The following is a 26881-nucleotide window of genomic DNA, read 5'->3' on the forward strand; positions in this document are numbered from 1 at the left end:
CTTTACCCTAGTTGCTTATGAAGATTGAAATCCGGATAAGGAGTCTTGGTGTGTTTTAGGAGTATAGTGATTAAAAAAAAAAAAAAAAAAAAAAAGTATAGTGATGCAAAGACGTGTTCAAGGCAAAAGGTGAGAACAATGACAAGAGGTGCCCCACCCACCCTGTGTGTTCTATAACCAGATCTACACACTTTATTAGTAATTGATGGGGCATTTCATGTTCTCCAATTTCTCTGTACTAATTGCCTGCCTCAGGGTTATCGTAGACAATTAGAAAGAACCACAAAGGCAGCAGAACTCTCTCATCTTGTACATCATCAATGAGATTTAATTTCATCCTTTGGGAGAGACTTTAGATAATGCTAAAATCTTAGAAAATCTGAAAATCTATGTCTTATTTTCCTTAATTTCATTCCTATTTTACTGTCTACTAGGCAGTAAAATTCATTCCCAGGTCACCAGCTCCAGGAAGTCTAAACAAGATGCTTAATTCTCGCTGCCATGAAATTCAGGTGTCATAAAATATTTCTGAAATAAGAAATGACAAAAAATCAAATCTTTAGAACATCACCTTCACCCATCATGCACAGTGGGCTTGGCCCCAAAAGAACTTTGATTTTAATGTTGTGAGAATAACTATAGAGCACCCTGTAGTACACATTGTTTCCTCTATTTGTTGTTGTTTAAAGTGACAACACTTTTGAATGTAATAGAAAGTCTCCACTTTTTGCCACCAACTAACATTTGACAATTTATCCTGTAAACATAATTTATTATGCTTACTAGCGCTACTAAAGATATTGGTACATCTGGAAGCCAGTAAAAGTAAGTGAGGTAAAAAAAATACATGCATATTTAACTTTGAAATGCATCATTTACTCATGACTACAAAGGAAGTGGCCCTATACTCAGAAATTGAAAGTGGATGTTCCAGTAAATCCTCTGTTAAATTCCCATCCAATCCTTTAAATGTTCCTGAGCATTCTTTTTTCTTGCAACATCTTTTGTCCTAGCCTCCCTACCCTAACCTAGTTTATCTTCCCATTCACCTAAACTTCCTTTCAGAAAGAACTGGTTTTGAGTTCATACTGGGTTTTGAACACTCAAAGGAATTCAAAATACTGAGACATCCTAGAAACTGCTTTCAAGAATATCATTACCTGGTTATATACCTAGGCACACAAACACATAATAATCAAAGTGCAATGATAAAGCCACTGTAAACAGTTTAAAACAAGACATTGCAATTTAAATATATTGGTGTGCTGTTAATTATTTCTTTATGCAGTCTTTGTGACTTTGTTCTGCCCCATGCTAGCTAGCTCATTCAAAATTTAAAGGAAACCTCAAGAAGAGGGCTAAATATAACTTGTATCAAAAACACATGCAACTTTTATCAATAATGAGAGCTTCATTGCTTCTCTTATTTTATTTGTGCAGCAGGTAATCATTAAAATTAAGCCCTTGGTAAGATGAAACTGAAGGTAATTCATCTTGAGCTACATTTCACATATAGGGGAAATGACTCATGAATAGTTATAGAACTCAAGCTTTTGGGATAAAAAAAAATGTATTAATGGAAAGATCACAATAATTAAGTGGAAGCCAACCTTTGGATATCAATAGCCACTAACAGACTCATTGGCAAAGGTAATGAAGGAATTACAGCTATCATGAATATTCCATATTAGGTTTTAATTACCAAAGCAGGAGCCTGAGCCTTGATGATTTTTTAATGAAAGGTGGGATGATTTCCTAATTTAGCATTTTTCATTTAAAAAGCTCAGTAGCCCACCAAAAAAAGAGGTATGTGAGATGTATATGTTTATTAGCTTGACTATAGTAATTGTTTCACTATGTGCATATATATTGAAACACCATGTTGTATACCTTAATATATAAAACTTTTTAAAAAGTTGCTTAAAAATGAATAAATAATAAAAATTGGGAAATTTTTTAAAAATAAATAAAAGTTCATTACTCCATTATAGTAACAATATTCCACAATGATCAAGACTTGACAAAAAAACAAACCAAAACCAAACCAAACCAAACCAAAAATCAAATGTACCAACCAGAGGTGAAAGTATTTAAGCTACATCTTACAGAGCACTTTTTTTTTAAAGATTTTATTTATTTATTCATGAGAGACACAGAGAGAGAGAAGCAGAGACAGGAAGAAGGAGAAACAGGCTTCATGCAGGAAGCCCGATGTGGGACTCAATCCTGGGACTCAATCCTGGGACTCTGGGACTACACCCTGAACCAAAGTCAGACACACTCAACCACTGAGCCACCCAGGCATCCCAAGAGCAGACTATTTCAAGATGTATTTTATGATTTTTGTTATCCAGTAAATAGTTCTTTGCCAGTTTGTCCTGTCCTCATTGTGCTACAAAATATTAACCCTTTATTCCCTCCCAAAGAGAGAGAGGACTTTGTGTTACTTAGTATTAGGGGCATTTTGGATGCTGCAAACTCTAAAAGGCCAAGTTCAAGTGAGAAAGAGGTAGAATTAGATCCATTGCCTTGAGGACCTCAGATAACCCAATACTTAGCCTAACACATCACTAGGCCACCAGGGTTCAAAATAGTCACTCACAGAAGCAAAGAACTAAGTCTTCAAAATTGAGTCTCACAAACCCATCTGCCATCTCAGCTGCTTGGTAACTAGTGCACAAAAACAAACGGACCAAACTCTTATTGGTTTTACAGTAACAATTTCTATTAATTCAGCAAAGGAGAAGAAGCATAGGTTACTGTCAAGAGAAGAAAAACGTTTAGCAGGAGCTGAAGATCTAGTCAGTATATTTGGGAATAAGCTTTTGCTTTCTTTAATCCTTCCTCTGAATTATGCAGGCAGGGCTAGGTTTTTAAATTACATTAGTGTGGACTTTTCATTCTTCATGGCGAATACATTAAAGGTAGCCACTATTAAAGTTTTCTTTCATATATATTGAAAAGGAAATGAATTGCCACCCTATTAAACCTGTTTTAATGTTCTCTAAGCATATTATTTGCACATTTGATTGTAAGCCATCAATAAGCAATGTCTGGATTAATTTTTTTCAGCATGAATAAGAAAAGTAAGGGTGTATTTTTAATTATGGTGACATGCACCCTCTGTCTTAAACACCCAAGAGAAGCATAATTTCATAAATCCATGTGATAAGGGGAAAGTGGGAATAATTGTTCTTTTCCTATTAATAATTTCTATTTCTATAAGGGAGATAGATTGAGAATCTTATCTGGAGGTTATACTTTTAAATAGTCAGATTAAAAGCAGTTATGAAATAGCTTTTGAAGTTTGGATGCAATTGGAGTTCATTTGCAGTCCATTTCCATCATAATAGGATCTTAGAAGTGAGCACAGGGGAAATCTGGCTGATTCAGCCCTTGACACAATGTAGAGTTGTTCTCTATAGTAATATCTGTAAGGTTTTGTCCAGAATGGTAAGACACCCGGATCTCATGGTCTCATTATTTTTAACTTGAAAAACTGTTTCCTAATAATAGTAATGACTATCCTACCAAAGCCTTTCTCTCTCATAAAAAAAAAAAAAAAGAAAGCAGTATTTTAAGAAACTAAACATGAAGGAAAATTGGCACACTGGTCTCAGCTACAGCAAGGCAATGCCTGAGGTAGCACAAATCCTTTTGTTATCCCAACTTAGTGCTTTCTGGTAGAAGAAGCATCATTTAAAAATGGAATTGGGATAATAAAAGGAAACCAGGGGAGGGCAGCGTGGGTGGCTCAGCGGTTTAGGGCCACCTTCAGCCTGGGAGTGATCCTGGAGACCTGGGATTGAGTCCCCACATAGGGCTCCCTGCATGGAGCCTGCTTCTCCCTCTGCCTGTGTCTCTGCCTCTCTCTGTCTCTCTGTGTCTCTTATGAATAAATAAATAAAATATTTTTAAAAGGGGGGAATCAGAGGAAACTGAAAGGATGGTTATAAATTGAGGGTGGTAGAGAAACATAAAGGTAGGTATAGATTTCGATTTCTACACTTCATCCAAACTGGTAAAATTATGACATCAGTAGACTTTGACAAGTCATGTACATAAACTATAATTCCTAAAGCAACCACTAAAAAAGACATATGAACAGATACACACAAAAACACTAAAGGTAAGTTAAAATAAATGTCTTAAATCATAATCTGAATAACCATAATCTTAAATATGGCTGCATAGTAGAAAATATGCAAAGTAAACCTGGTATAATTAAAAGGAAAAATAGAAAAATCTATACTTAGAGTGGGAAGAATGAACATCTCATCTCAGCAATTGATAAAACAACTACATAGAAAATAAAAAATATATATATAGAAGAACATAGCAACATTAACAAAATCTAATGGACATTTACAGATTATTCCACTAAATATTAGCAGAATATACATTGTTGTCAAATGCTAATAGAATATACCAAAACAAACAATATTTTGGGTCATAAAACACCATTTAATAAATTTGGAAGAATTAAAACCATATAAAGTATGTTCTCTGACCATAAAAGAATCAAACTAGAGATCAATTAAGAGAGATAGAAGAATCTTCCAAAATCTGGAAACTAAACTTCTGAGTATTTCATAAATTAATAAAGAAATTTCAACACATTAAGCTGAATGAAAAGAGAACATATCAAAATATGTAGAAAACAGCAAAACAAGTATCATGCAAGAAATGTATAATATTAAAATGGATACTTTAGAAAAGAGGAAAGTGTAGAATCAATAATCAAAGCCCCTACCTCCAAACCTGGAAGAGCAAAATAAAGCCAAAACAAGTACAATGAAAGAGGTAATAAGGATAAGATTATAAATCAATGAAATTGAAAATAGCTTCTTTTTGGAAAACATTTTTTTTTTTTTTGGAAAACATTTTTTAAAAAGTTGACATGTCTCTAGGAAGACTAACAAAGGAAAACAAGAAAAACTCTATATCAGGAATGAAATGAACAATGACAATAAAATCAATATCAATATCAGATAGATTATTCAATACCAGAAGATGTATGAAAAGGTGCTCAATATCACTAACTATCAGGGAAATGCAAATGAAAATCACAGTGAAATACCATCACATCTGTTAGAATGACTATCAGCAAACATAAGGGATTACAAGTGTTGGTGATAATGTAGACAAAAGGGAACCTTGTATACTTTGGTTGAGATGTACTTTGGTGCAGCCACTTTGGAAAACAGTTTGGAGGTTCCTCAAAAAATTGATAGTAGAATTACCATGTGATCTATCACTTCTGCTTCTAGGGTATGTTTGAAGAAGATGAAATCACTATCTCAAAGAGATACCTGTATTCTCACGTTGACTGCAGCATTACTTACAATGGCCAAGACATGGAACCAACCTAAGTGTCCATTAATGAACAAATAGATAAATAAAAAGTGATACACATATACACATGCACTATGGATTATTATTTAGCTATTAAAAAGAAGGAAATCCTAAAAAAAAAAAAAAGAAATCTTGCCATTTATGACAACATGGATGAAACTTTGAGGTCATTAAACTAAGTGAATTAAATCTTATGTAAATGATATCCTGTATAAACTCTGAATTTTGCTACAATCCTCTGGAGGATGTTGATATTTTTGTCTTGAAAGATAAGCAAGTTAGTTAGTGTCAGCTTGGGCAGAATGGTACGAATGTCACTTGAGTTCTCAAAGCCTTTGATCTGCTTTGGGGCTATCTTGTACTTACTTGCCAGGTTCAGGAATCAGACTGAAATTAAATGGATCCATACACAGAATTAGGTATCATCTTCTCTGCCTTTCTCCCTTCCATGGTTTCCCCTCACCCTCTGGCTTTTATCATACCATTTTCTTTCTATAGCTCTTTTGGTAAGGTGGCTACAGGAGTTTGAACCATATTGTTTGGCTCCATTATTGGGGAATACTCTTGTGATGAAGCCACAGGTGAGGGAAAGTCACGAATCCAACTTCATGTGAGTATTTACCTACATTTTATTTATTTATTTATTTATTTATTTATTTATTTATTTATTTATTATTTGATTTATTTATTAATGAGAGACACAGAAAGAGAGAGGCAGAGACATAGGCAGAGGGACAAGCAGGCTCCCTCCAAGGAGCCCAATGCCAAACTCGATCCTGGACCCCAGAATCATGTCCCGAGCCTAAGGCAGATGGTCAACCACTTAGCTACCCAGGTGTCCCATTACCCACATTTTAAACTTCCTTCTAACAATCTGCCTAATTTTTATTTATTCTGTTTATGTTCAGGTAATCACTCTTTTGATTTGTGTCCATGTCATACTTGTAATTATTTGGAAGGCTGGTCTTTTTAAGATTTATTTATCATAAGAGACACAGAGAGATTCAGAGACATAGGCAGAGAGAGAAGCAGGCTCCCCAGGAGCCTGCTGTGGGACTGGATCCCAGGACCCCAGGATTATGACCTGAGTCAAAGGCAGACACTCAACTACTGAACCACCCTCCAGGTGCGCTTGGAGGGCTGGTCCTAAGGAGATTACACTGAAGTAGTAGAACTGGACCTACAGACATATATTTTCATAGCAAAGGTATATGGATTTTTTTTATATGTCAGATACTGATAAAGAGAAAGGATTCAAGAATGAGTTCATTGTTTGGCCAACAACTGGGCTAATGCCATTGTCATTATTTTAAAAATGGAATATTTCAGAAGGAATAGGTTTGTGGTGGGGGTGTAAAGAAGTTCAGTTTCAACAAGCTGAAATTGAGATTACTACTACATATCCATCTGGAGATTTTATGTGAGAAATTCATTATACAAGTCCTTATTTCGGTGGAGATGTCAAACTGGAGTTAGTTTTGTGAATCATTAGCATGTAGATAATATAAAAAGATTTGGAATAAGATTCTCAAGGGAGTGGATGCAGATAAGAAAGAGAAGACACCAAAAGAGACCCCAAAGCTGAAATCTGACTCACTTTAAGAAGCAATGTAACAAAATGTGAAAATGTGCTTAAAGCAATATATAAGGTAGAATTAGGAAAAGGAGTAAGAGTTCCAGTTTGAGGGTATCAAGAAGGTCTCATACAGGTACCTCTTAAAATGAATCTAAATGTCCAAGTAAAAGTTAACCAAGAACAGAAAAGGATGAAGGCTTTTCCAGATGTGAGGACCATAGTGAGCAAAGGCAAATGATAAAGAGCACAACTGCTGTTCAGCAGTGCCAGAGAAAGCATAGGACAACGGAGGGGTAAATGTTGCCTAGGAGAGGAAAGAATAGGGTAGGGTAAGCCACCCCAGACCTATTTGTCATGTTAAGAAAAGCTTCCTTATCAAGAGAGTTTGTGGTCTTAAATTCATCCTGCAGGTAGAATATTTTATTCGAGTAACCTGAGGGAGAATTTAAATTTAAAAAATAAAAGGGAGTTTCTCTGTTGAAATTAGTGCACTTAGAGGAAGGGAGAGACCTTCAACAATATTTCACCTACCCTGGGTGGCAGCCCCTAAAATACCTGCAGACAATCTGTAGAATGCATCCTTTGGAACACACAGAGCTAATGAGGCATTTTCAATGGCACGATCAAGTTTTCAATATAAATACTGTACTATCACATGCAATGGATTTGAGGGAACTATCATTGGAAATATAATTATCAAATTCAGGAAAAGAAGAAAGGAAAAGAAGGTCACGTAATAGTCCCTGAAAGAAATTACAGACTCAGGAGAAGCAGCTTCTTACAGAAAATTCTATGAAGTCTTTGAGAATAATAAGATTCAGCAACTATCTGGTAAGCTGAGTCTTTCTTAGAAACTAGAATCTAGTACATCGTGTTGGGAACTCTGCCATTCTAATTAGATTTCAAAGAACTCTAATTCATAAAACAAATGCAAAGTGAGTTTCTCTTCAAAATAGAAGTTGCATTAGTTTGTATTTGAGGTAGATGGAAGCTCCTTCCACAAACTCTTCAGAGTACAGCACCCACATCCTTCAGGGTCTCTCCAGAATACAACGTGGCATTTACACACAGTAACATTTATTGATAAACACTGGACCATTCTTATAAGTTTTAAGAAAACATATTAATTAATATAATCCCTGTCACAATAAAGACATGTAATAGTCCCATTACTGCCCAAATATTCCCTCAGAAATTTGGGGTTTCTTTTTCCCCCAAATACAGCCCTCAGCAATTATTGATATAACATCAGTTTCTAGGGTATTGCCTTTCTCAGATATTATATAAATGGAATCATATAGTATATGGCCTTTTCAAAACTAGTGTCTTTGTTTTTAGCCCTGTATATCTGAGATACATCCACAGAGTTGAGTGTAAAAGGATTTTCTTCCTTTTTATTGCTCAATGCTCCTCTACTGTGTGCCTGTACCATACTTTGTTAAGCCATTCCTTAGTTATGGGCCATTTGGATCATTTCCAGGTTTGGGTGATTATAAATAAAACTAGTGTCGTGTAGACATTCAACTAGAGATTGCTGTGTGAACATACGTTTTTATTTCACGTGGGTAAATATCTCGGGAGAAGCAAGATGCTTGAATTGGGATGCATGTTTAGCTTCATGAAAAATTATCAAGCTATTTCTGTATTGTCCAGAGGTGCTTTCACATGAGGACAGCAAAGATGAGTTGTGGAGAATGAGATGCTATCGCGCACAAAGCCCGACATATTTATTATTTTGCTCTTGTAGAAGATATTTGCTGACCTTTGTCCTAGTGTATGGTTTTATCTCGGTGAACATTCTGTGTGCTCTTGAAAAAAAATTAGTATTCTGCTATTATTGGATGAAGTGTTCGCATTAATTCATAGCAATGTTCTGCTCTTCCACATTCTTACCAATTTTTCTAGTTATTTATTCTCTTGGTTACTGAATATGGAGTGTTGAGGAGCGTTGAGGTTTTTCCAACTAAAATTTTGTATATGTCTCTTTCTCCCTTCAGTTTTATCTATTTTTGCTTCATGAGTTTTGAAGTTACATTTTTAGGTTCTCACCCATTTAGGATTACTGTGTCATTTTGCTGAATTCAATATTGCCCCCCTTCCTTAATCTCTGGTAATATGTTTTGTTTTTAATTCAATTTTGCCTGATATTAATATAGACACACCAGCTTTGATTAGTGTTTGCATGGTGTATCTACTTTTATTCTTTTTACTTTTAATCTGTCCATGCTTTCCCATTCAATCTAAGTTTCTTATAATTACCATGTACGTATATGTTGCCTTTTTTAAATTAATACACCGTTTTTATTTATTTTTTTTATTTTTTTAAGATTTATTTATTCATGAGAGAGAGAGAGAGAGAGAGAAGCAGGCTCCATGCTGGGAGCCCAACGTGGGACTCGATCCCGAGACTCCAGGATCGCGCCCTGGGCCAAAGGCAGGAGCTAAACCACTGAGCAACCCAGGGATCCCCCTAATACACTGTTTTTAGAGCAGTTTTAAGTTCATACAAAAATTGAACAAAAATTATGGTGTCCTTGTAGAAACTCCTCTCTTCTTCCCTACCCCTTTCTCCAGTATTAACACCTTATGTTTAGTGTGGTAAATTTATTACAATTGATGAACCAATATTGTGCATTCTTAACTAATGGCCATAGTTCACAATAGGGTTCAAACTTTGTGTACATTCTATGGGTTTCGACAGAGGTATAAGGACTTGTAACCACCATGATAGTATTATACAGAATCATTTCATTGCCCTAAAAATCCCCTGTGCTCCACCCATTTAACCCTCTCACCTGAATAACATCTAGTGATCCACTGATGGATCACTATAACACTAGATAACTAGATAACTAGATAACATCTAGTGATCCACTTTTTACTGTCTGTATAGCTTTGACTTTTCAAAAATGTCATATAATTTGAATAACACAGTACATAATCTTTTCATTTTGACCTCTTTTACTTGATACCGTACATTGAAGTTTCCTCATATGTTTTCATGACTTAATTAGTAGTCATTGCTTTGTAGTTAGATTAGCTTCTTTTATGGCTGAATAACATTCCATTTTATGGATGAACCACAGTTTGCTTATCCATTCACCTCTTGAAGGACAGGTTGGTTGCTTCCAATGTTTGGGGATTATGAAAAAAGCTTATAAGTGTTTGTATGAAGTTTTTGCTTGTTTGTGGACATACCAAGGAGTGTGATTTCTGGATCATGTGGTAAAAGTTTGCTTCATTTTTAAAGAAACTGCCAAACTGTCATTGAAAGGGGCTGTGCTATTTTGTATTTCTGTCCATAATGAATGACAGCTCTTGTGGCTTCACACTCTTTCCAGTATTTGATGGTGTCACTGATTCAGATATTAATCATTCTTATAGATTCTTCTTGTTAAATACATAACATTAAGGTAGTATCATCCCAATTCTTCCCTCCTAATTTTTGTTGTGTTTCTGTCATACATTTTATGTTCACAGTCTACAAACACAATGCACTACTATTGTTTTTGATATACAGAGTCATAAAATTTTTTATATTTAAAATTAAATATGCCTTTTCTGGCTTTATTTCTTTTTTTAGACTTGTGTCTTTGAGGTTTCTTTAATATCTTTTGCAATACAGCTCTGCTGACATTGAATTCTCCCAGCCTTTGTCGGTAAAGTTCTTCAGTTCTCCTTCATTATTGAAAAATACTTTCCCTGGGCATAAAAATATGAGTTTATAGATATCACTTTATTATCCTCTGGTTTACTGAGTTTTTGATGAAAAGTCTGCTTTGAACATTTTCTTTGACCCTCGGTATGTCATGTGTGTTTTTCTTCTGGGTGCCTTCAAGATTTCTTCGTTGTCTTTCATTTTGAGCAATTTTAATAAAATATGTCTAGGGTTTTTGTTTGATTTGTTTGGTTTGCTTTGATTTTGTTTGGTATTTATCCTTCTGGAGTTATATCAATTTTTTTGATCTGTGACATGGGGTGTCTCTTTAGTTTTGGAGGCTTCTCAGCCATTATTGCTAAAAATAATTAATTTTTCCCATCCTCTCTTTCATCTCCTTGTAAGATTCCAATTACTCATGTATTGGACTATTTGATATCATTCCTGGCCTCTTAAAGTCTCTGTTCTTTTTTCTTTAACTATTTTATCTTCTTGTGTTCCTACTATTGTAGTTTCTATTGATTTTTTCTTAAATTACAAACACAATATATATTGCATTTTATTAAATTCTGTTGAATTAAAATTTGGCTCTTTAATAGTTAAATTATTTCATCATATCAAAACATTAACTTCCTATTTTAAACATTAATCAAGAGTATTGGATAATTCTACTTCACATAATGAAGGTTGACATATTCCAGAAAGTTATACATAAATTTAGTTTTTTATATACAAATGTATATAATTTAATGAATATGAAGAATACTGTGGCATGCCCTTCAGGAAATAAATAATCTCTATTAAACATATTTAGCTCATAAATTACTTTTTTATGAATCCAACCCATAAGACATTTTGTCAAGGGGACAATTATTCTTGTGCCACAGTCTCAATTTCAATGGTTTTAAGGGATTGTATTGAGTTCATTTCAAATGTCTTAATAGAAGGCTACATTTAATCACATTTTAGCAACATTATCCTTTGTTGCAACATATTATTATATTTTATTTCCTAGCAAGTACAAAGTTAAAATAATATGGACCTCAAGTTAGAGTTCTAATCTTACCTACAGTTACCAGAACACATCTTGAGTGTCATGCTTTGTTCTGTCAGTTGAAAGTCTTTGACAAGGTAAATGTAATGTAATCCAGAGTCTATATGCAAGTTGACAGGGGGCTAGAGGCCATCTCCTCTAAGGAATAATTAATGGAGCAGAAAGTCAAAGTGAAGATTCAGTTTAGACGTAATAACACTTTCCAAATATCTGCAGATTTATTCTGAGGGAAAGGGTGTAGGCATTCAAATATTTCAGTGAAATGAACTAAGATCAACAGATATGAATTATAATATGAATTATAATAACAGTTGTCTTTATTTAAAATATTTTTTTAATTATTAGCATTTTCCAACCATTGAACACCTGCCTCCCAGTCACTGGTAGTGTTCAGATAGAATCTGGGTAACTACCTACTCAGGATCTTATCTCCCGTATGATTTCTAAGCACTCTACCTACCTCCTGCATCTAAGACTCTGGGTATAGAAACAATGCCTAATAATAATTAGATTAAAATAATATAATAAATTCGAAAAAATAGTGGTTTTAGTTTACAAAAGTCAAGAGATTGTAGAGATTTCTTAAATGAGATATGACCTACTTTCAACCTGGCTGTTGAGTAAATTTGAATAGAAGGACAAAGGAGTATGGAGCAGGGTATTTTGTGAACAAAGTATATCAATTAAGGCTCTTAATTATATGAAACAGATTACAAAATTCATGGGTCTAATCATAAAATATATACTCTTTTATATTATTTTTGGCAGCAATTTTTCTGAGGTCTATCCATATTACATGTAGTCATTTTTTCATTATCATGTATTATCTTATACAAAACTATCCCATGATGATAGAAACTAGAATACTGATTGCCTTAGGTGTAATGAGTAGTAAGGAGCATCAGCAGGTTTCTGTGATATGGGAAATATTTTTTATCCTGATTTTCAGGTGTTTTCATAGGTTTATATGGATGTAAAAATTCATCAGTCTAGACTCTTGATATTTGTATAGTCTATTGCATATGAACAGCACATCAATAAAAATGTGGTACTTTTTTTCTTTCATTTTGTTGTGCTTTTAAATTGCGTGGAATGAAGATCTAATTGGCCTAGGAGGGCCTCACCCTCACTCGGGCTTGGGCAGGACAGAGTACCATGAGTAAGAATTTAACAAAACCACAATAAGGAGAAAGGGATTACAAAGAAAATTACAACAATTATTACCAAAGAAGGAGAAGGGGGGTTGTACAGGCAAATCAACAGATGGCCACCAAATATGATAATGGTAAGATATTAATAATAACTGACACATGTTTAAATAAGATATTAATATAGTCTTACCTCATTTGACCTTAATTCTATAAGCAAATACTGTCTTGATTCATATTTTACATTTAAGATCAGTGAGACACAGAAGGCCCTTAAAGACAGATTTGGGATTTGAACACATTCCCTGTCTCAAGCGTCTACATTATGAACCTCTTTGCTACACTGCTTCTCAAATGTGCACTGTGTGTTCAAGGGTGTTGAACTATACCAGGTAGAATGGAGCAAAGGGAAAACAAAGACATGGATGCATTAAGCTATTTTATTGTTCCATTTCATTCTGCTTATGGCAAACATTTTCAAACCTTCATCTTGTAAAAAAAAAAAAAAAAGAATCTATACCATCTGACTGTAATGTCAGCTCTGAATTAAAATATTGTGTTGTACCAAAAAAAAAAGTGAAAATAAACATTTTACAAATAAAAACAAAAAACCCTTCATCTCATAAATAAATCTGAAATTTATGGCTGAAAATTCACTAAAGTCTAGGAGATTATAAACACACACACAGATACACAATGGTTTCATTTTTAACGATTTATCATATATAATTAGAAGTTGGGAGTTTCTGTCCTTTCTAAAGCTCAATATCTTCTTTTTCAAAATTAGGGGCTTTAGTGTTTGGTTACCCAGATCCGTTTTGCTATTCATTCAAAGATAAGAACTTATACTTGGGAGTGGATAACTGAGAAAATGTCATTCAGGTCACTCATCATAATATTGAATAGGGTCACATAATTGGAAAGTTACTTAAGCATAGCAGGTGTTATCAGGTGGGGATACAATCAGATACCATAGTTATTTTACTGCTGGCAAACCCAGGTCATTTCACAGTGGAAAGGGTACCAGACTCAAAAAAGACAAAGGAAAAGAAGTCTTATGAAAGAAATCACTCTACAATGGCAAATATACCAATGCCCTCAGGAAATTGTAGCAACAATCAGGGTTTAATCCAACTAAAGCACATATTGCAGGACACAGGAAGGTAATGTCAAATAAGAGGTTTTATTGGATTGGCTTGCAAAACAGGTAAATGAGCAAATGCAAAGCTGATGAAAAGAAACGTTTGCCACTACTCATTAAATGGATCAATATGAATCTGCTACCTCTAATCTTTTTATGGCAGTTTTCATTATAAATAATGACCTGCATTTTTAAACAATCCACCATCAAAAGTCTAACTCTGAATGAAATTAAGAGTTGCCTTTACATATTATTAATGTACTTGCTTCTGAATATTAACGCACAACACGTTTGTCATTTCCCTTAAAGGCTGCTCACCTCTGTGGTCTTTCAGGATTCTTATATTTGTATCACTCTATTCAGCTTAAAATATTCTGATCTTTTAAAAATGGGCAGAAACCATAGCAGAAATTCATGAGCTTCCATAAATCGTTACAATTCAGATAAACTCTTATGTATGCCTTTATGACAAAACAGCTTCTCAAAGTCACTTCTATTCTGGTGTCAATATTCTCATTCATACCCACCCATGGGCAATTTGGAGAACAGTGACACAAAGGTCCACATAAAGAAGCTTCATTTAAGGAAGATAGAAATGAGATAGAAACAGGAATAAGAATTACCTGATATATATTTTATATATTTAAAAAATATTTAAAATATAAAATATTTTAAAAGCTTTTTATATAAAATATAAAAATATTTTAAAAGCTTTTTTTAAGTTCAATCTAGAATGGGAATATTTGCAAATATAATTTGATCCATCTTTCTATTCTCAAATAAAATTTACTTGTGTAACATCTTTCTCCAAAATGGGGAGTAATAGCAGCCCTTAGTATGAGGGAAGAGAATCTCTCATATGCAAGTAAAATATTTCTACTGGTGTAGCAGAAGCCAGGATAACTATTTTGTATATTTCAACCTGTTGTTGAGGCCACAAGTCTTGTCTATCCCTAACAGTTGAAGAAAGTTCCTATGATAGCATAGACTTGCATAGCAGAAACCTTCAGTAGGAAGGTACTACATTAACCTCCAATCTTGGGAAGACAGGAGAAGGGAAGAATATAAACTATAATAAAACAAGATATTATACAATAGACATAAATTAAAAAAAAAACACAACTATCTAGAATCAACAAAGCAATAGAGTTGTGGAACAAAGGTAAATTTGGGCCAGAGAGAAGAAAGTATAGCTTAGGAAGTAAATAAATATTTAAATGATTTCCCAAAGAGATTACATAAAGCCTCCAAGCTAGTTAACAGTTTTTTTTTAAGATTTTATTTACTTATTTATTTATTCATGAGAGACACACAGAAAGAGGCAGAGACATAGGCAGAAGGAGAAGAAGGCTCCCTTGGGGAACCCAATGCAGGACTTGATTCCAGGGCTCTGAGATCATGACCTGAGCAGATGATCAACCTCTGAGCCACCCAGGTGTCCCAACAGTTCTTAATATTAGAGACAAGAAATGGTGGAACATCTTTAACAGCAGCTAATAAATTAGCAGATGTTTTAGAAATTAAAGAAGGAGAAGGCAGAAAGAGACGGAAGAAGGGATGGAGAGAGACAGGGAGAGATAATAATCCTGATAATGAAAATGAAAGAAAAAAAACTTCTGGGACTTCAGAAATGGTCAGATATATATATCCATTTATATAATATACATATATATGTATATACACACATGTAGACTTATTTAACATATATTCATACAGTGAAAACATGTGAGCTTCTATATGCCAGACATTGTGCTGAACTATGAAATCCAAAGATGTAAAATACTATGCAGGTCTCAAAAAATTAAAGTCCAGATTCTGATTGTTGCATTAGAGGAAAAAGGCCCAGCTCTGACAGATGCAGTCCTAAGGAAAGGATGGAGCAACTTTTCTAGGAGATGGATATGGGCATTTCTTTAAAGGCAAAATTGGAAGCAGAAAATCCTCAGGATCTCTCTGATTATATTGTATCTTAAGAGGAAGAGTAATTGTAAAAGAGTGAAACATTGGACATTTTACCAATCAAATCTTTAGAAATTCACCCATTCTTAATTTAATATCCTACATATGGCTTTGAAGGTGGTCATATTTAAATAATCCAGGTCTAACATCTCTGCCTAGTTCTTCCTGTTTTTATTCACATTTCCAGGGTAGATTTTTAATTTGGAAGGAGGCAAATTTGAGTAACTATATTTTTAATATAGATATAATTATTTAAAATTGCTACAGAAGGACATATATTGGTGGACGGAGGAAAGAATGAACACACTCCAAAATAAGACCTGAAATTTAATCTAAGTTCTGTTCTTTATTAATATGTGGCTTTGACCAAGTTTAATTCTCTTCATATTCAGTTTTCTTATCTGTAATACAAAAGTCATAAAACTATAATGTCTGGGCTGCATATATTAATGTATAAACAGGACTAGCCCAGTATCTATGATAGGATACACCCTGAAAACATGGATATTAGCTAAATTCTATTAAGCAATTTCTGTACTTTAATATTATGGCAAATTATTTACATATATCATCTATTTTATCTCTCAATGCAAGCCTATAAGTTAGTAACTATTATTATCAGAAGAACTGAGATGCAAACCTGTCTCTCTGTCTTCAGAGTTAGGACTTCTAACCACAATTCTCTACCTTGCTCATACACTGCCGTATCAGTTATTTTGCTTGTTTACCCTCTGTTCTGTCTTTTTCTTCTCCTTCTGTTATTCCCATTGCATGTACATTATACCAGTTGTAATTATCTTAGAGTTCTTGGATAGTCTGTTCCATCTTTCTCATTCTTATTTTCTGTTTGCATTTCAGTTCTGGAAGTTTCTCGTTAACCTATCTTTATGCTCACTGATTCTTTCCTTGGCCATGTCTAGTTTATAGATGAGTCCATCAAAGGCATTCTTAGTTTTATTAGTGTTTTCATTTATAGCATTTCCCTTTGATTCTTCCTTAAAGTTTTCATATCTTGGATTACATTACCCAACTGTTTTTCTGTTTGTCCACTTTTTCCGTTAAGAGTCCTTAGTTTTTTAATGATAGTTATTTAAATTCCTAATCTATAATTCCAAAATCTGTGCCCTTAACTATGTTCTGGTGTTTGTTCTGTCTCTTCAAATTGTGTTGTTTGTCTTGCAATTTTTTGATGGAAGCTAGACATGATGTATTGTGAAAAAGGGCCCTATGTAAATAGGTCTTTAGTGTGAAGTCTTATATTTATCTAACTAGGAGTTAGGCCATGTTTCCTGTTTGCTACAACTGTGGGTTTCAGAGGCTGAATGTTCCTCTGTTGCTCTTATCTTTGTTTTTCCTGTTGTCTTTGTGTTTCTCTAGAGAATTCTTGAATAATGTCTGACATGTGCAGTTCTTTCTATTGCAATTCTCTAATATAGGAGTACTGTTGATATGGTGGTAAGATGTGGGAAGAAGGGAAGCCTTAAGCCTTACAATTAAGTCTCACTCATTTTGTCAGTCTGTGCCCTACGTTGTGTCATCCACAAATGCTTTTCAGCTCTCCCCACCACACACATACACTTAAATGAGATAGGAAGACTAGAGGGCACCAGAGTTTGGGCATTTCCCTTCCTCGAGGTCAGTTAATCTCTGGTAAAACTCAAGGTAGTCAGGCTCTACTGAAATATTTTCCCTTAAGTCACACTTTTGTTAAGACAAACAGAACACGCTGTGTTTGTCTCAAAATGGCTACTTTCCCCCTCTCCATGCCTGAAACAGAGGCAACTTTTTTCTTTTTTTCTTTTTTTTTTTCTGATTTTCACCTTGAGAATTTGATGGGACTCTCACAGGTAAATCTTAGGAATATGTGAAGTCCCCCTAAAACTGGGGGTTTTTAACTCTCAAGCTTGTCCATACTGAGCTTCCAGTAGTTCAACTAAAACTTAAGCTTTTGTACACCATTATTAGCTCAAGTGGTGGGCTTCTGGTCCTAGAATTCTGCTATAGTAATTCCTGATTTTCTATGTCTACCTATCTGTCTCTTCAATTTTCAGGGCAGCATTTTGCCTTGTGACCTCAATTTCCCAATGAATCTAAGAAGAATTATTTATTTTTAGTTCAGTTTTTTTTCTTTCTGTGACAACAGGAGTGACAACTTCTAAGCTGCTTATATGCCAGACCAAGAACCAGAAATATTCCTTAACTTTTTTGACACATTTTTAACATCTTCATATTCACACTCTTCTCTTTTTCCTTTTTCTTCCTTTTCCTAAGCTATCATTCTTTCCTCAGGAGTCGTCTCTGATTCTTCATTCCATTGTTTCTTCCTCATCAAAACTTCAGACATCTTCCTTCTATCCATTGTGATTCATGGGATAAGTCTGTTCTCATGAAAGGATGAGAGATGCCTCCATTTCCACCTAAGGTGAAAAGAGGGAGCTTCTGGTTTCTGAATCTAGCATAGACTGAAATCAGGCAACAATTCAGAAAACTGTTGAGTTGCTGTGATTTTAGGAAAGAGCATGGATACTGCCTCACATAAAATCTAAACAGAGAAAAAGTAAACAGGGGGCCTGCAACATTTTCCTGAATAGAAGCATAAGAATAGAGAACTAGAGAGCTGGAGGAAATCTAGAAATACTGCCCTGTTTACCTGCACACACAAACATGTTTGAATAATTTTTGGGGGGAAAACGTTTAAACTACTGACTGAGTAAAGTGTTCTTGTCCACTGAACTGTCAAAGGAAGCACTGAATGAATAAGAATGAAGAGACACTGCCCTGCTAGACAGTATAAACACAGGCTCCTTTCAAAAGTGATATGAGTACTTTGGAGTTATACGCAACAGAGAAATAATTAAATTTGCAGGTTGGCTGGACTCAAGCAATCCCAGAAATATAATGAAAGAAAGACGACAGGATAACTAAGGGTCTCAACACCAGCCTGAAAGGGTAGCTTGTGTTTGCCAATTCTTGTTAGGGATCAGGTCCTGTTTGGCACTTTATGTAGAATTTCTCCCACTTAATCTTTACAACAACCCTATCAAAGAAGAATTATTAGCCTTACTCTAAGGATGAACAAACTGAGCTTCAAATATTAAGTAACAAGGTCATGGTCACCCTGCTACTTATTTCTGTAACCAGGATTCATACACAAAACAGCATTATCTCAAAGTTCATGCTTTGAAACCACTCTGCTCTCTTCTTAAGAAAGCTTTTTGTTATCACCACTCCCTTGTCAAATCAGGAACTGAATTCTCTAGCTGGGACCTTCCTCTAGGAAAGAAATTGAGAGCTCCATTGCCTTAGAGAGGCAGCTTCAATTCCCAAACTGAAAAGCAGAGGTTTGGTATGTTATTAGTATTCATTTAAATCCACCTTACTCTTTATGGATACATGGCTTTTAGGTATGGCCTGTTAAAAACATATCACATCTTTCTGGGTCATGGGAATCCACTTAAATATGCAATTGAGATTTATTTTTATTTTATTTTTGACTTCTAGCTCCACTTACCCCTCATTCTATAGCATTAAGGCAAATTCCATATTAGGCTTAAGAGTACATGAAAATGTCTCTGGGAGCAGATGAATCTAATTATAGTGAATAGGAATGGAGACGTTTTCTCTTATAATGCAGTCTCCTTTATTAGCTAAATCTTTTCCTGGAATGTATTGGAGCACCATGCTTTGTTGGGCCCTTTATTACTATGGAGGGGTATAGAGAAGGTTGATCATGAGTAAGGTAACTGCAAAATGAAATAGTTTATTTCCAAGACACTTTTGAGAGAGGAAAAAGGTCTCGATCAGTCAAGATGTTAGGATAACTGTAATAATAAATAGGGAATTCTCTGGGTGAAGTAGAGCTTTTGGCGATTCTGTTTGTTACTATATGTTTGTATGACCCAGAAGTCTCCAACAAAACAAACCAGTAGGAGATATATGATGGATAGATAAATAGATAGATAGATAGATAGATAGATAATTGATTTATTATAGAAATTGGCTCATATAATTATGGAGACCAAGAAGTCATATAATCTGCCATCTCTAAACTAGAGAATGAGGGAAACTACTGATATAAATCCATCTAAGTTCAAAAGCCTGAGAATGCAGGGACCAATGTCAGTCCATGTCTGAATCCCTAAGTGTGAGAACCAAGAGTGTGGATGTCTGAGGGCAGGAGAAGATGAAGGTCATTGAGAGAGTGAATTAACCCTTCCTCCACCTTTTTATTGTATTCAGCCCTTCAATGGATTGAATGATGCCTACTGGCATCTTTACTTGGTCTGATTCAAATACTAATCTCTTTCTGAGATACCCTTATAGACATACCTAGAAATAATGTTTTACCAGCTATCTGGACATCTTAGCCTAGTCAACTTATCACATGAAATTAACTATTATAACCTTCAAGTAAGGATTAAGGAATTTGGATAATTTCAATTCTTAGAGATTTTTTGGTCCAGGCCAGGGCTCATCTTGTGTCAAATAGTTTTTTTATTTGCAATTCAAGAGACAATGATTCACTACAAGAAGTCAGTTTGTTCAAAATCAGAGCAAAAATCAACATTAGGAACCTGTGTCCTATTTGAATAACAAAATAAATAGATTTATTGCAGTTGTTACACGTTATGACTATGCTTCACAGGAAACAGACTATATGTACTATTATCTTCTCTACTTATCATTTATCTTAAAATATTAAAGTTTAACAAGATCTGTTAAAACACTCCACCTATAGATATAAACCTTGTTCAGTTATCTTTTCAAACCAGACACTTTTTAAATAGTTCAAAATATATTGGTTCCTGTAATATTGTAATTCATAATAAGAAATCTGTATTTGGTTTTTGTCCCTTTTCTGGTGCAAAATACCTAAAATCCCAGGAATTTCCATAAATGATAGGAATGGTAAAGTGCCTTATGTTATATTGATGGAATGACTTTCGGAATACCTCAAGGTCTTCTAAGGATGAGGACTGGTTGCCAGGGAAACCAACCCTAAGATTGAGGGTTGGATTTTTCATTGCCATCCCCTGACCATGGGAAAGGGAGAGTGGCTAGAGATTGAATCAACTGACAATGGCCAATAAGTTAATCAATCATGTCCATGTGATGAAGCCTCTATAAACAAACAAACAAACAAACAAGCACAAAAGGTTGGATTCAGAGAGTTTCTGAGTTGGTAAACACACTTAGATATGGGGAGAATGGAATCTGTGGTGAGAGTTTGGAAGCTCTGTGCCCCTTCCCCATACCTTGTTTTATGCTTCTCTTCCACCTGACTGTTCCTGAGTCAGATCCTTTGATAACAAATCAGTGATCTAGAAAGTAAAATGTTTTGAGCTCCATGAGCTGCTTTATCAAATTAATTGAAGCCAAGGAGAGAGTTACGGAAAGAGAGCCAGTTAGTCAGAAGCACAGGAAACAACCTGAGCTTGTGATTAGTATCTGAAATGTGTGTGTGTGTGTGTGTGTGTGTGTGTGTGTGTGTGTGATGTGTTGGGGGGGGTGAGGGGTGTCATGTTTGTAGGACTGAACTGTTACCTGTGGAATCTGTGGGGGTGACCGTCTGGTAGAGGTAGTGGTGAGGTAGTGAAAGAATTCACCCAAGGCAGAACAAAGGATATTGAAGTTTACTGAATACACTGCAAGAGAGCAGTGGACAGGATAGCAAAGGAGAGACTATCAGCCAGGAGTTGGGGTGGGGGGCGGGGAGAGACTATCAGCCAGCTATAAGAGGGGGAAGTGAAGAGATATGAGAACATATGGAATATTCTTTTCCTACTACCTGTGCTATGTTGTAAGTAGCCCATTGGTCAGCTAGGGCTGTTGGATGTTTTGAGATGGATCACCTAATGGGTCTATGTGGCTTCAGCCCGGTCTCACTGTGAGCCCTTTTACCTTACTCAGGTTTCCATTGTCAGGCCTGTTGCCTAAAAGCTGCCTCTGCAGAATCTGTTATCTCCAGGTAAACAGTGTCAGAATTGAGCTGAATTCTAGAACGTCCAGTCCAGAGAATTGCTTGGTGCTGTAGGGGAAACCCTTCTCCAATATACATTTTGGAATTGGTTTCAGAACCTAGAGTAGTTACCAAAAGACATAGTTCAAGACTATACTCCAATTTTCCTCTATAAGCAGTCCTGAAAATTATAGATTTTCTGGCATTCTACATATCTGGGTCAACAAGTCCATTAAATGAATAATATTAAAATCCTATAAACCAGTATATGAAAGAATACTATAGAGCTTTGAGGAGGTAAAAGATAATCTTTTAATCACAGTTTCTATATTCTTAAAACTGGCAAGATGCCTAAAACATAATGAATACCACACACACACACACACACACACACACTACACACACATACTATGTATACACACAAACATATGACATGACAATAGAAAAGCATTAGAAAATTTAGAGGTGCTTGAGGTACTTATGCTGTCTATTGGCATATACTTTTTGCAAAGATATTATATAGGAAGATATTTCCATTCTAGTTCTAATACCCCCTAAAATTATTTTCTAATACCCCCTAAAAATTATTTGTGAAATGTCTGGTTATAGCATGTTGCATAGAGATTTAACCACTTAGGCCCACCATTTCTTCTGGCCCCCAGATGTGTGGGTCAATTCATTTCATAATGACCACTAAAGAATTATCAGAAATAATTTCTGATGACCACATTTTATTTCCTTAGTGATTTCCTGACTCTTTGATCTTGAGTCCACAGGCAAGGTGTCACGTCATCAGTAGTCCAGCATAGGTTGAAGGAAAAGTGCTAGGTGAGCAGTGCTGATAGAACTCTGCTGAAAGCCTCTAGGCCACTTAACAGCAGCAGCTTTGTCTCCTTGCAACTCTCTTAGCAGCCATTCATGCTCACAATAAAAAATAATGCAAAAGAAGAGTCAAACAAAGCAAAACAAGAGTTATTAATAATGGTATAAATATGAATTGAGCTGGTTGCAGAAACTAAGGAGCACAAAGTATTTTGATAGTTTATTTGTATAGATTGTTTTAGCTAACAACATAACCTTTATTCTACAGAGACAGACACTGAGGCTCAGAGAAGGGAATGGATTCATTCATTTCTTATTCAATATCATAAATCCAAGTGGTCAAGGAACATGAAAATACATATATTTTCATCCTTATTTAGATGATGTGCTCTCTTGAGACAGAAATTTGTATCTGTTTTTCTCAGTTAAATGTACTGTGACTTGAGTTACTGAATTTCTTCAAGTCTCAAATGGAAGGCCAAATGAGATAATGCTTGCAGAATACCTTATACAGACTGGCACATAGAAAGTACTCAATAAATATTCAACATGAACAATGGGAATCATAATCCTATATAATGTCACAGATACAGATTGTGTTATGACAAGAATAGTTTTCACCTGACTCTAACAAAAAAACTTTAAAAATGAGTCAGAACAATATGATGGATTACTAAACTGATACTCAGAAATAAGCGATTTGTCCCGATTTACACAATTTAGTGAGGCCAAAGAGTTCATCAGTAAATAAATATGAACTTCATCTGAGCCCTCCTTCTTCCAATACTTTACAATATTAATTGCTGAAGGGCACTGGGCTCCATATGAAAAATGTCTCCTAATGTTATTACATAACTGTATGCTTTAATAACTCAAGAAGGTTGAATGAAAGTATAAAAGGCAAATTAAAGAAATTGATTCTGAATTCTGATGAGGATATCCCATGGACCAGAAAAGTGTCTAATTACAGAATAATTACTAGTTAAAATTTGAATGATTCATTTTTAAGCTGACAGATAAAAAAGAAAGCCCAGCAGATCAAAAAGGAAGCATGCTTTTTGTATAGAGACAAAAACAAAAACAATAGAAAGTAAGGGGAGAACCTTCAAAATAATCCATTAAAAACAGAGAATGTTTTTCCAGAAGCCATATTTGGAAGGAAATGCATTGGGGAAGATAAAGAGGAGAAGCATAGAATACTGTAGAAAACAAAGATGCAGAATTAACAGTTAATGAGAACAATCCCCAATTGCTCCTGTTGACATATGCAGCATCTCTGTCTTCAGTGCTTAGCTCACTTTGAAATCACCTTCTTAAGGTGAGGACTCAGAGTCTGCTTTCCATCACAACATAACCCACAAAAAAAAAAAAAAAATAACCCACAGTTACACCTGCTATGTCTAGAACTAGAAAATAAATTTCACTAAGAAAGACTTACAAGATAATGGCAAGGTATATATACCTGGGAGTCAGATAGACCTGCATCTGAGTCTGAGATAATCAGTCCAGGATTACACATGGACAAAATGGACATAGTCTCTTCATTCCAGAAACTCCAGTTATTAAAAATGTTTCCAAACAGGGAGACTGAGAGATACTGGCACTGGCCTCAGCATTGTGGGGGTCAATGTGGTCATGACCCACTAGGGAAGATAAGACAGATACCAGAAGAAATTATTAATCTTCAAAAAGGCATCATAAATATCAAGGATTCAACAAGGATTTCAAGGATTGAATGAGTTCAGAAGGGGAAACCATACGTGCAATCACTGAAAACCTATGCAACTTTATTCAAAATAAGCCATAGTTTGATATTTTACTTGAAAAAGAGTCACATGTCCAGATAGGAACTTGACCTAGCTTCATTCTTAGGCTTGTACACTTAGCTCCAAAGATTTTACTGAGAATCAATATTGTGTCACCAAAGTGGGTCACTGTTAACATTTCTTAGTTTATCGGTTGAAAAGTATTTATTGATTGTGGACATACGTGCTCCTTTTCATCCTGGTATAATTTCTGTTTGTAGTTAGATGACTTCTTCTCATAAATCATACATGCCTCAGCATAAACGGCCGTCTTCTCGGATCATTTTCTCTAATTAAATCACTTACCCTCATCCCCACCCCACAACACACACACACACACACTCACACACACACACACACACACACACATATATATATGTTGTTTTGTTTCCTAACATCTGGACTTTTCCTGGTATGTTTCTCTGAAGAGTGACATTTCCCTAATGACCAGTTAACTAGTTTATATTAAAATTCAGGACTCAGCCTCTCCTGCAGGGGTCAGTAGCTGAAATTGTCTCTCAATTCTGTGAGGTTCCAGTCCTTGCTTTTACATCAGCTCCTCTGGGATCTTGTTGGACACACATAGGTTAGCAGTCGGACAAGTCTCTGTGAGGAATTCAGATGCACATTCCTGGGCTTAATTTTTCTGTGGCTCCCTTTCTTGACTTTTCCTCCAAACTTCTGCTAATCTACAAAACTCCAGATCTCTGTCCTCCAATGCCCTGTAAAGTTAATTTTGCTATTTTGCCTAGAAGTCAGCTTTCAGTGTGTAAATATACAGGAAAAAGCCTCAAGCTTACAGATCTCATCCTTTACAGTTTGTTTTTCAAAAGTTGATTTCCCTCTACTTGATTTCTATTTTTGATTGTTCCCTGGAATCCCCTCACACTTCTTTTTTTTTTCTAAGTTTCATAATGCTATTTATAAGAGGTGTAGTCTATCCAAGCTATGCCACTATTACTAGAATCCAAAATTTCCTGAAATATTTCCATAATGTTGAAAATAATTTTCTTTTCTTTCCTAATTAATTGGTTATATTTGTTTTTATTACATGTAGCAAAATCCATAGCAGATATAGGGAATAATTTTTGGAACAGAGAAGGAAGGCCCTGAGATCCTAAATGGAAGATGAGAGACAACACAGAAAGAAGATGAGGCCCAGTGGAGGCGATGGAGACAGAAGTCTGAGCACATGAAATGAGAAAATCTGTTTTGTTCCTAAATTGTTACGATGACCAGTCCCAGATACACCTTCCTGCAGGGGGACCCCCTTACCAAGTAGCCCAACTGGAGCCTCTAGGACTTCTCTGACCTGATCTCTTGCTCTCCATGGTATCTACCTGCAGAACTTCTCACCTCTCTTTTCAGGAGCTTTCCAAACCCTGGTCAGCTCTATCAGTTCTCTGATTCAGTTGAGACAAAACTACTTCCTTGGGCATCCTCCAGTCAAGCCAGAGTTTTGGATGCATGATCCAGTCCAGGCTTTTATTTCTATCTTGAAGAAAGAGCTCTAGTTGTGTGCGTATGTGTGGTGGTGGTGGTGCGGGGAGGTGTTTCCTCCAGTTGCTCCACAAAATCCTGCAGAAAGGGAGAGGCATGGATAAGCCTGCCAAACACCACACTTCTACCTCTTTTACTGGAATCCTCTTTTGGTTTTACAAAAGCCTGTGTGCTATAGCTTCTCAACTCATCTCTAGAGTCCTCACAGCTTTTCTGGTCTATATATTGTGTCTAATTCTATATCTTTGTTGAAGAAGGAGGGGCTGTAACTTCCTAGTCAACCATCTTGTTGACATCTGGTCACTATAATACATTTTTAGCAAGCTTATTTTCATTGTTTTATTTTTTTAGTCATTGATTTCCTCAGCTTAGGACAGTTGATTTAGGCTAGTATTAAATTTACTTTGTATGATCTGAGAACTCAGTTACTGAAAGTAGAGAAAAATGACCAAGGCCTATGCTGAGTATCAGAAAAGGATTAACCTGCCATTAATCTTACTATGTATTTGAGCGTAATAGTACAATCAATTCAAATCATGCTCTTATTCCAAGACTCACAAAGCAGAGATCACATCACAGTTTTATTCAGATTTCCAGGAATTGACTCCTACCTTAAATACCTATTAACCATGTGTTCTTGGGCAGGTTATTTAAAAGGCTCCTACCCTCAGCTCCTCTCCTAACATATAAGGATGATTATAGTACCTTATAATGTAAGATTTTCATCAAGATTAAATAAAGTGATGCCAGCCATGTCTTTCTTACTAACTTGGGAGCTCCAGGTAATATAGCTAAAGATTCTGAGGGTCTTTTTTTAATATATAAAATAAAATCTGCTGATGTCACTATTAAATAGCATGATGAAACATAAAAGTGTTGCTTACTTTTCATAGGTAGCTGAAGT

The 26881-nt window shown here is 35.3% G+C and overlaps 1 long non-coding RNA gene across 5 annotated transcripts; it reads right to left on the reverse strand.

Annotated features, from left to right (window-relative positions):
• Positions 1 to 216: 216 nt before the first annotated feature.
• On the reverse strand, positions 217 to 21859 carry LOC125753899 (uncharacterized). Of its 5 annotated transcripts, XR_007406687.1 has the most exons (4): positions 21680 to 21859; positions 21147 to 21212; positions 11656 to 11781; positions 217 to 528 (listed from the first exon to the last, which is right to left on the reverse strand). It is a non-coding gene; the product is annotated as an uncharacterized LOC125753899 (long non-coding RNA). The 5 variants fall into 5 exon arrangements; XR_007406686.1 differs by lacking the exon at positions 11656 to 11781 and having other exon boundaries at positions 225 to 528; positions 21680 to 21858; XR_007406684.1 differs by lacking the exons at positions 217 to 528; positions 11656 to 11781 and adding an exon at positions 16209 to 16292 and having other exon boundaries at positions 21680 to 21858.
• Between the last annotated feature and the right edge of the window lie 5022 nt (positions 21860 to 26881).

This window comes from Canis lupus, chromosome 28, assembly GCF_003254725.2.
Source record: "Canis lupus dingo isolate Sandy chromosome 28, ASM325472v2, whole genome shotgun sequence".
Taxonomy (NCBI): Eukaryota; Metazoa; Chordata; class Mammalia; order Carnivora; family Canidae; genus Canis; species Canis lupus.